We start from the raw sequence: 7,976 nt of genomic DNA on the forward strand, positions 1-7,976 counted from the left end.
GCCCATGAGTCCCCAGGATGGCCAGGCATCTCCCCGCCTTTTGCTTTGCTGCTGGCAGTCAGGAGCTGGGGTGGCATGAGGCAGGATAAGGCTCTGTTCCTCCTGCTGTCCAGTCCTTTGGGTTGAATAGGGTTTATCCAGAGCAGAGGCGGATGCTCCCACTGGGAACAGAGTGCGGCAGCCCACCTTGGAGTGTGACAGTGGGTGCACATCCCCTAAACCATGTGGAAGAGCCGGACAACCATTGGGCAGACTTCCCATGAGAACAACACAATGAGGGCTCCCAAAGGTTTAGGTGACCCTCAATTTTAATGATTGTCCCAAGTCCCCTGTTCCACGGGGAGGCGATGAGTGAAAGCATCAGGTCTCTCCCTGTTACCCTTCCTCACGATGACCTGGCGTGCAGGCTTAGAGAGCAGTCTCTTGCAGGAGCCTGCAGAAGGGCTTCAGGGATGCAGCCAAGGCTTTGCGTTTCTTCTACCAAATCCTTTCTGGCTCATCTTGTCTTTTTCCTGCTTTTCTGTTTTATGTTGCTTAAAAAAAAAAAAAAAAAACTAACATAATGTAGTTCCAGTTGCCACTGGTTTGTAGCCCAGAGGCAAGGAAGAACCAGGATGGAAGCATTAATAGCTGATTTCAGCTTTAAGTAGTGGTTTTTCTCTTTTGCTCTTTAGAATGAGGAAACCTGAACAACTCGTTTAGTGTTAAAGAACTTGGGGAGATCCCAGGCTTTGCTGGGAAGCCCCTGTGTGTCTGCACCAGAAGTGAGAAGATTCTCACAAAGCCCAATAAAAGGAGTGGGGAGGCAGAAAAGCTTTCTTGTTCAACAGAATTTAGAGGAAGCAGAGGGACTGGCTGGGAAACCCCAAGGGACAGGAAACCTGTTGAGTCCGTCTGTTTGCGTTTTGTTCATCATTCCTACTGGGTTGATTTTGCAGCAAATGGGAGGTACAGAAAGCTGGATGCTTGGGAGCTGTTGAGTATCAGGGCATTCAGCACCAGCCTCTCACTAACATGGAAATAGCAGAGCAATGTAGGTCCCTAACAGCAGTTCTTGCCGTCCCTGTGCATATTAATCCTGATTCTGTCTCTTATCTGGTCTGAGCTGGTATCACTGTAAAACCTTCTTCGCTTTATCGCTGAGCTAAGGTGACTTTTGTAACCTCTTTTAACCTAATGATGATAAATCTTAGAGGAACTGAAACCATGTTGTATGGGATTTTGACTTGGTTGTCAAGGCCTGCTTGCTGTGTCCCTGCTCTTGTTCCCAATGGAAGCAATGGCAAATTTTTGCAATGCCATAAAGGGAAGCAGGCTCGGACTGTAAATTTTCTTATTTCTGCTTGTAACTGCAAGACTGACTTATGTGAGGTACTGAGCACAGCAGCCTACCTAGACATGAGGGCTCTGAAGGACCTTGGAAACATGTGTCAGGGTTTTGGGCTGGCCCAAAGCTATTTGAGGAGCTGTACCGTCTCCTCAGAACTTGTATAGGAGGGAACACTGGGCAGACTGGGTTGCTAGTGTGTAATAACACGTGGAAGATCAAGGCAGGATATAAATAAATAACCTGTGTGTTCCAGTCAATTGCTCCAATTCCACTTCTCTTCTTTGTTGTTATTTCTATCCACTTCCCCCTCCCCTTTTTTTCTATCATCTCAGCTTTGCATAGTTGTCCTATTTATGGGGGTTAATGCAGCATGCTCTGGAGTCTCTGTGCTTGTGAAAGACTGGGTCTGCCCTTGCTGGCTCTGTTGTGCTTATAGGCTAAACAAGCTGGTGTGACCCAGTGTAGCAGTCCTCGCTGCTCCTTCTCCATGAGAAGGAAGGTTGCATGGTACAAAGTGTGACCACGGTACAAATTGAACTGAACTTTGTGTCAGCCAAGAAATGGTTTGTTGCCATTGAAAATTGGAGCAATATGTTTCATTTCTTGGCCATTGCTTCCATGCATTCATCTGTCTAATAAAAATAAATGGAGAAAATGAAGAAAAAAGAACCGGGTTTATCCTTTGTGTTGTCTCAGTGTGTTCATCCCTCACTGTGTCATCTCTTCACCATGCACACATGTATTTCCTGTTTGTGCCTTTTTGGACACAGGGATTCATTTCTTTTCTGCTTGCGCATCCTTGGGAAAGGAGGAAAGACCCAGTTGTGCACCATGCACTTGGTTCTAAGTCTGTACTCCACTTGTCAGGAGGGTTTGGTGGAGCCTGAGCCTTTGCTTTGCCAGTGGGAGACACACGGGGCTTTAGCCCAGCACGTAGCATCTTGGATTATTGGTCATTGGGGTTTTGTCCTCTTTCTTAGCCACCACGGCAGCTACCAGGCTGCTATTCTGGCCGAGCCCCGGTAAGTTCATTCATAACTGAGAGCAGACTCTGTGTTTAGACCTAATTTTTGTGAGGGGTTGGACAAGATGATCTCTTAGATCATTCTTTCTCATATGGGGCCTGCTCCCTACACCTTTCCCTGGGGCTGCTTGCAGGGTCCTTTTGTTTTCCGTAGGCAAAGCACCCTGCCACTGCCTTTTCTGGTGGAGGAGCTCAAGTGTCCATGTTGTGGGGCCTGAAATCACCCTGACCCTGGAGATATCCCTTCTCTGTGCCTCATTTCCTTGGGAAAAATGGCGGTTCTTCCCTTTCCCTCCCGCTTTGAGGGTGGACAGTGCTGCACAGCGTGTCTGCTCTGCAGGTCGGACCCACGTGCAGATTTCACACCGTGAACCCTGAGGCCCCCTCTGCTCCTCCAAAAATGAGGCTTGGATTCAAGCGCTACAGGCAGCACTGCAGCTTCCTTCTTGTTTCTGGATGTTGCTGCTGGCCCCGGAAATGCTGCTGCTTGGCTGGGTCTGCTTTGCCCCTGCGCTGAGGAGATGGCACCACAAGCTGGCTGTGTGCTCTGTGCCCTCCTAGTGCTTGTCCCCACCATCCTGCTGAGCAGCCCCATGGGACACAGCAAAGACAGGGCCAAGGTGGAGGCCACTGCAGTCCCTGCAGCCCATGGGGCTGTGTTTCGTGATCCAACTGTCTGCTTTTTCCTCCCCACAGCAGTCCTCTCCGTCTGTGTACGCTGGCACTGGAGCTCCGCCATCACCCGCCTGCCCCTCGGCCCTCAACCCGGCCCTCAGCGACCCCTTCCCTGCCGCAGAGGGCAGCGGGTGGCCGGGGGCAGCGCGGGCGGCCCGCTCCCTGGGGCGGCTCCTGAAGCGCGGCTGCCTCACACCGCCCGTGCTCGCCACGCTGTCTCCCCGCTGCCCAGCCCTGCCCCGCAGCAAGGTCCAGCCACTGTGCGAGTGGCAGCACGCAGGGCAGGCGGCCAGGTGAGCGCGCTGGGCCCGGCTGCCTCCGTTGGCTCTGCAGGAGAGGCCGTTTGCCCGATTCCGTGGGGTTTGGGGCTCAATCCGTGAGGCGAGTGCACAAGGCCCAGGGCAGATGGCGGTCACCGGGGCCATGAGATCCTGTACTGGCGCTCGCACCGCTTTTGGTGCTCACTCCCGTGTTGCTGCTCGCTCCCATACTCTGGTTGGGATACGCTTGAGCTCTTGGGGAGTGAGTGGAGATTGCGAGGGGGCAGGAGAGCAGGACTATCCTCAAAACTGCCCTCCACTTGGCACATGAGAGAATGGCGATTTCTGCCTAGAGAAACCAAGCCCTTGCCTCACCCCTCCCTCACACCAGCTTTTGCCAACGCTGCCAAGCGCACAGATGAATCCATATTAACCCATGGAAAGCGCGTGCCGGAGGCCTCGCTGCGTGCCCGACAGGCTGCGGTGCGGCCTTCACTTCAAAGGGGCTGCAGCACTTGCCTGCTTTCCAATCCACATGGGCTCGTGTCCAGGCGCTTTGCTTGGAGGCTTGGGGTTTGAGCAGCAGCAAACGCAAAGCCAGGCTCCGTGCTGTGCATTTGCTGATTCGGAGAACACTTCAAAAAGTGCTTGTCGCATCATGAGTTTCTGTTTCGCAATGCAGCTTCTTCCAGGTAAAAATGGATGTTTCCTTGGAGAGATGGATCCATCCCATGGGCTCTGAGGAGGAAGAGGAGCGCTGCCACCGAGCCCACAAGGACTTGGCCAAGGAGGTCATCTGCCCTTGGGAGAACCCTGACGAAGGAGGGAGAGGGGGACAGCAAGCAGCCCGGGAAACAGCCACGTATGGCTCAGCACAGGAACCAGGCTTTTAAAGAAATGCATTAGAGCCATCTTTCAGCATCAAGGAAGCTCAGACAACTGCAGTTAGGAATAGGGGACCCTAATATACCCATCTGTTTGTAATTTAGGAATTTTAAGCATTTTTGGACTTGTTTTCCTTCCTATCTTTGGTATATTCACATCCATTCATTGCAAACTTCCTGACAAACGAAGCGCCTTTCTTGCCTTCTACCAGATGCAGAATATACACATCCATGCATATATATATATATATATATATATATATATAAAATACACACATATATATATTTCCTGGGAAATGGAATCTTATCAGACTTGCTTGCATGGCCTTGAGGTGTCAGCACTCTGTACACAACACAGCTGGAGCAGAGCTTGCAGGCATTTTTCAGAGCAGGACTCAGAATTCAAGCACTGCTAAGACTGGGGCATGTTAGGTTCCCAGCTCGGGTCCACCCCTGATTGTTATTAAGAATTTTTAATTTCAAAGCAATTTCACTAAGGGACAGCTGATTGCAGACAGGATAGATTGAACACTTCATGAGAAGCCCTGTGCCATATGGCAGGACATCCCTCCTTGATCAAAACCAAAAATGATCCCAAAGAGCATGTGCTGCAGGAGAACAGAAGAGGCTCCGGAGCACTTCTGTATCAGTTCTGGTGTCCTTTTGGTGGCTTCTCAGCACCCTGGATTGAACTGCATCCCTGCAAGACCTGGGAAGGTCACACACAAATCTGTTGATGGTTTTGGCCACTCCGGACTTAGACTGATGCATTGCACCATCTTAACTGTATCACTGTTGAGAGTGTTCAAACATTCCCTCCCATACGTGGTGTCAGTGCTTCAAGATGGATTTTTGGTTCAAGTGCAGAGGGGTTTTTCTAGATGTGTGTGACGTGGTTCTTACTCTGTAATTTGTCCAGTGTGACTTTAGGTGTTGCTATTGTGTATTTTCTGATTGTATATGGAACCCCAGTGGTCCACATTGCCATGGCAGGAGCTGCAGAGCTGCTCAGTACATTGTGTAGGGCTGCCTTCTGGCACTTGGACACGAGCCGTAGCAGGGCGAGGGCTGTGATCCGGCGCTCCGAAACACTTAGCATGGTTCTCCTCTTCCAAGGCCAGGCTGGAGATGAGACTTTTACTTTACTTTAGGGAGACCTGCTCCCTAATCATGGGACAGCAGGACAGGTTCAGAAAATCAATAAAATGTCACAGCTCAACAGCACGTTCATCTTCGTATGTGTGTGTGTTTGCCCCCATTGGCTTTGCTCCATTAGAAGGAGCTGGCTCTACTGCGGTGGCTACTAATATCTGCCACCTATTATCCACAAGAGATGTAACTCCGCTGAACTTCCTGGAGGAGACATGTGCCATGTCCCAAAGCTCTTTCCACCCAACAGCCTGATAAAATTCTCCACAACAGGCTCTGGCGCCACCGTTATTTCTTATGAACTTTGTCATAAGTCATACGAACTTTGTCCTAAGTTATGTGCCTGGTGCTATGAAATGCCCAGTTATCATGAGAAGCTCTCCCTAATGACATGCAGGTAACTAGGCACAGGGACGAGGAGCACACCGAAGAACCCCTTAAGAAAAAGGGCCTGTTCACGGTGACCCTAGCGGGGTGGCACATTCCTTGCTTTGAAGAGGCATGGTAGAGTTTGGAGGGATATCGCTGAGTTTATCTTTGGTGCACTGGGCTGCAGACAAGCAGGGTTTTATTTCCAGATGTGGTTTGCGGTGCAGCTCGTGCTGATGCTCCCCAGATGCTGCTTGTGCCAGAACAGGCACAGGTACAACTTGAGGCATGAAGGAAGGACATGGTAGAGCCCTGGCCTCATGCCCCTCTTCCAAAGTAGGATTTTAGTGCCATTGTGCGGCTCCAACACTGCCAGTGCCAAGTCGTTTGGCTCCAGAAAGTAGGTCTGAACACACCTGACACTGCATGTCCCCACGGTGAGCACCAAAGGGGACCATCCTCTAGCCCTCCTTTCTTCCATCTTTTCTCATTTTCCCCAGGTTTTCCCCATGGCGGGGCAGCCCCTCATGGCGCCAGTGTCTCACGGCCTTCATTCTGCACTTGTGGACATCGCGGTGGCCCTGAGTCCCTCCTGCCACTCGGCTCAGCGTGTGTGGTGACAGCTGAGGCCTTGGCCTTGTCAGAAGCGGCGGCGCTTTCAGCTCCAGCAGCTCAAATCCCCTGGCTGCGCCACTGCCCCTTGGAAGCCGCTGGGAGTCCCTGGGAAGAACTAGCGACTCGGACATCCCCAGCGCTCGGAGAACACCAGGGAGGCGCGAGGTTAATGACAGGGAAAAGTGATTGCTCCCTGTGGGCAGTTTCTCAGAGAAACTCCCCACTGATCGGCTGGCAGAAAAAAGACCGTCGCCTCCGGCAGCTCTGGAGGCAGCGAGGGAGCCCTCTCCGAGCTCCGTGCTCGTGGAGCCAGCCCACGCACCCACCCATGGCCACAAGGCAGAGCAGAGGACGTGTGAGGAGGAGATGTTTGAGGAGGGGTCCTGAGGCCTGAGTGGTGACGAAGCAGGAGCTGAAATGGGTGGATGTGAGATCTTCTCCGAAGAGCAGGAGACCCCACAAGAGGGAGCCTGTTCTCCCGGCACCCCAGGGTGTCTTGGCACGTGTCCATGGGGCCACAGCCAGAGAGCCTTGCTCAGAGCACTGTCCCAGCTGCCTCAGCCAACAACCTCAAGGGGACACTGTTGGGACAGGATGGGAGCAGGTCCCATGTCCTTGCAGGCCTCAACCCCTTGGCTGGAGCTGGAGCCTGCAGGGATTAAAGCTGCTCCTGCATCCAGGCCGGGGCTGCCTTGGGCCATGGGACAGCACAGCCCTGGGTCCAGGCCCCCATGTTCTGGGGCACGGCCACCTCAGGAGAACTGTCCCTTGCAGGACATCCACATTGGAGCGTTACAGCCTGCTCGGGTCCCAGAGCAGGAGGCGAATGGAACCAGGATGGCTCATGGCATGCTCCCCCCAGCATGAAGAGTGATAAATAGGTTACGAAAGACTCTTCGTGACTTGTCATTTTTGGGACATCCAGGAAATTCACTGGTGGGATGATGTTCTATGCATTTTTGCTGCATGCCTGGCCCGAAGCAAAGATGTCCCCCAGGATTCCTTTGAGGGCACAGATTCCCACCTCTGCTCCACACCGCATTAAGACAAGCTCTTGCAAGCTGGTTTGCTTCTTAAAATTCATGTTGCCGAGGCAGCTTAGTGCACTGTCTCAAGTCCTCCTCCTTGCAAAACTTTGATCACCATGAAAACAGAATTATGTTGTTCTCTGGCATGTTCTGCATCAAAATATACTGAAGTTCCCATAGTTGAGGCTTCAATGTCTCTGCAAAGACCTCTCCTATTTCTCCCTCAGAAAAAATAATAAAAAATCACAGGTCGAAGGAGAGTGTCTCCAGCCTTCAGCCCCAGATGTGAAGGCAGCTCCTCATGCTGTTGCTGCCCATGTGCCCAGTCAAGGTTTCTAACATGCATTGGAACATCCAATCTGCAGGGATTCCCCTGTCCCTTGCCTTGGCACTCTCAACCTGCCTTTTTCCTGAAGAGTTAAAGGAGCACAACCCTCCCTGCAATGTCTCCATCCGTCTGCTGCTGCCCAACGTGCAGCACTGCTAGGCTGGTCGTGCTGAACTTGCTCAATGCCCAGCGTGGGCAGGCAGTCACCCCTTTTAGGACCGTACAGAAATGGCTTTTTCCCTCTACCGGGCTAAATCAAGACTGCTTACCTGATATTTGGCCAGGAGTTGGTGACATTTGGCCCACTCATCACC

This window comes from Tinamus guttatus, unplaced genomic scaffold (assembly GCF_059628265.1).
Source record: "Tinamus guttatus ecotype Peru unplaced genomic scaffold, ASM5962826v1 Tinamus_guttatus_pri_ptg000045l, whole genome shotgun sequence".
Taxonomy (NCBI): Eukaryota; Metazoa; Chordata; class Aves; order Tinamiformes; family Tinamidae; genus Tinamus; species Tinamus guttatus.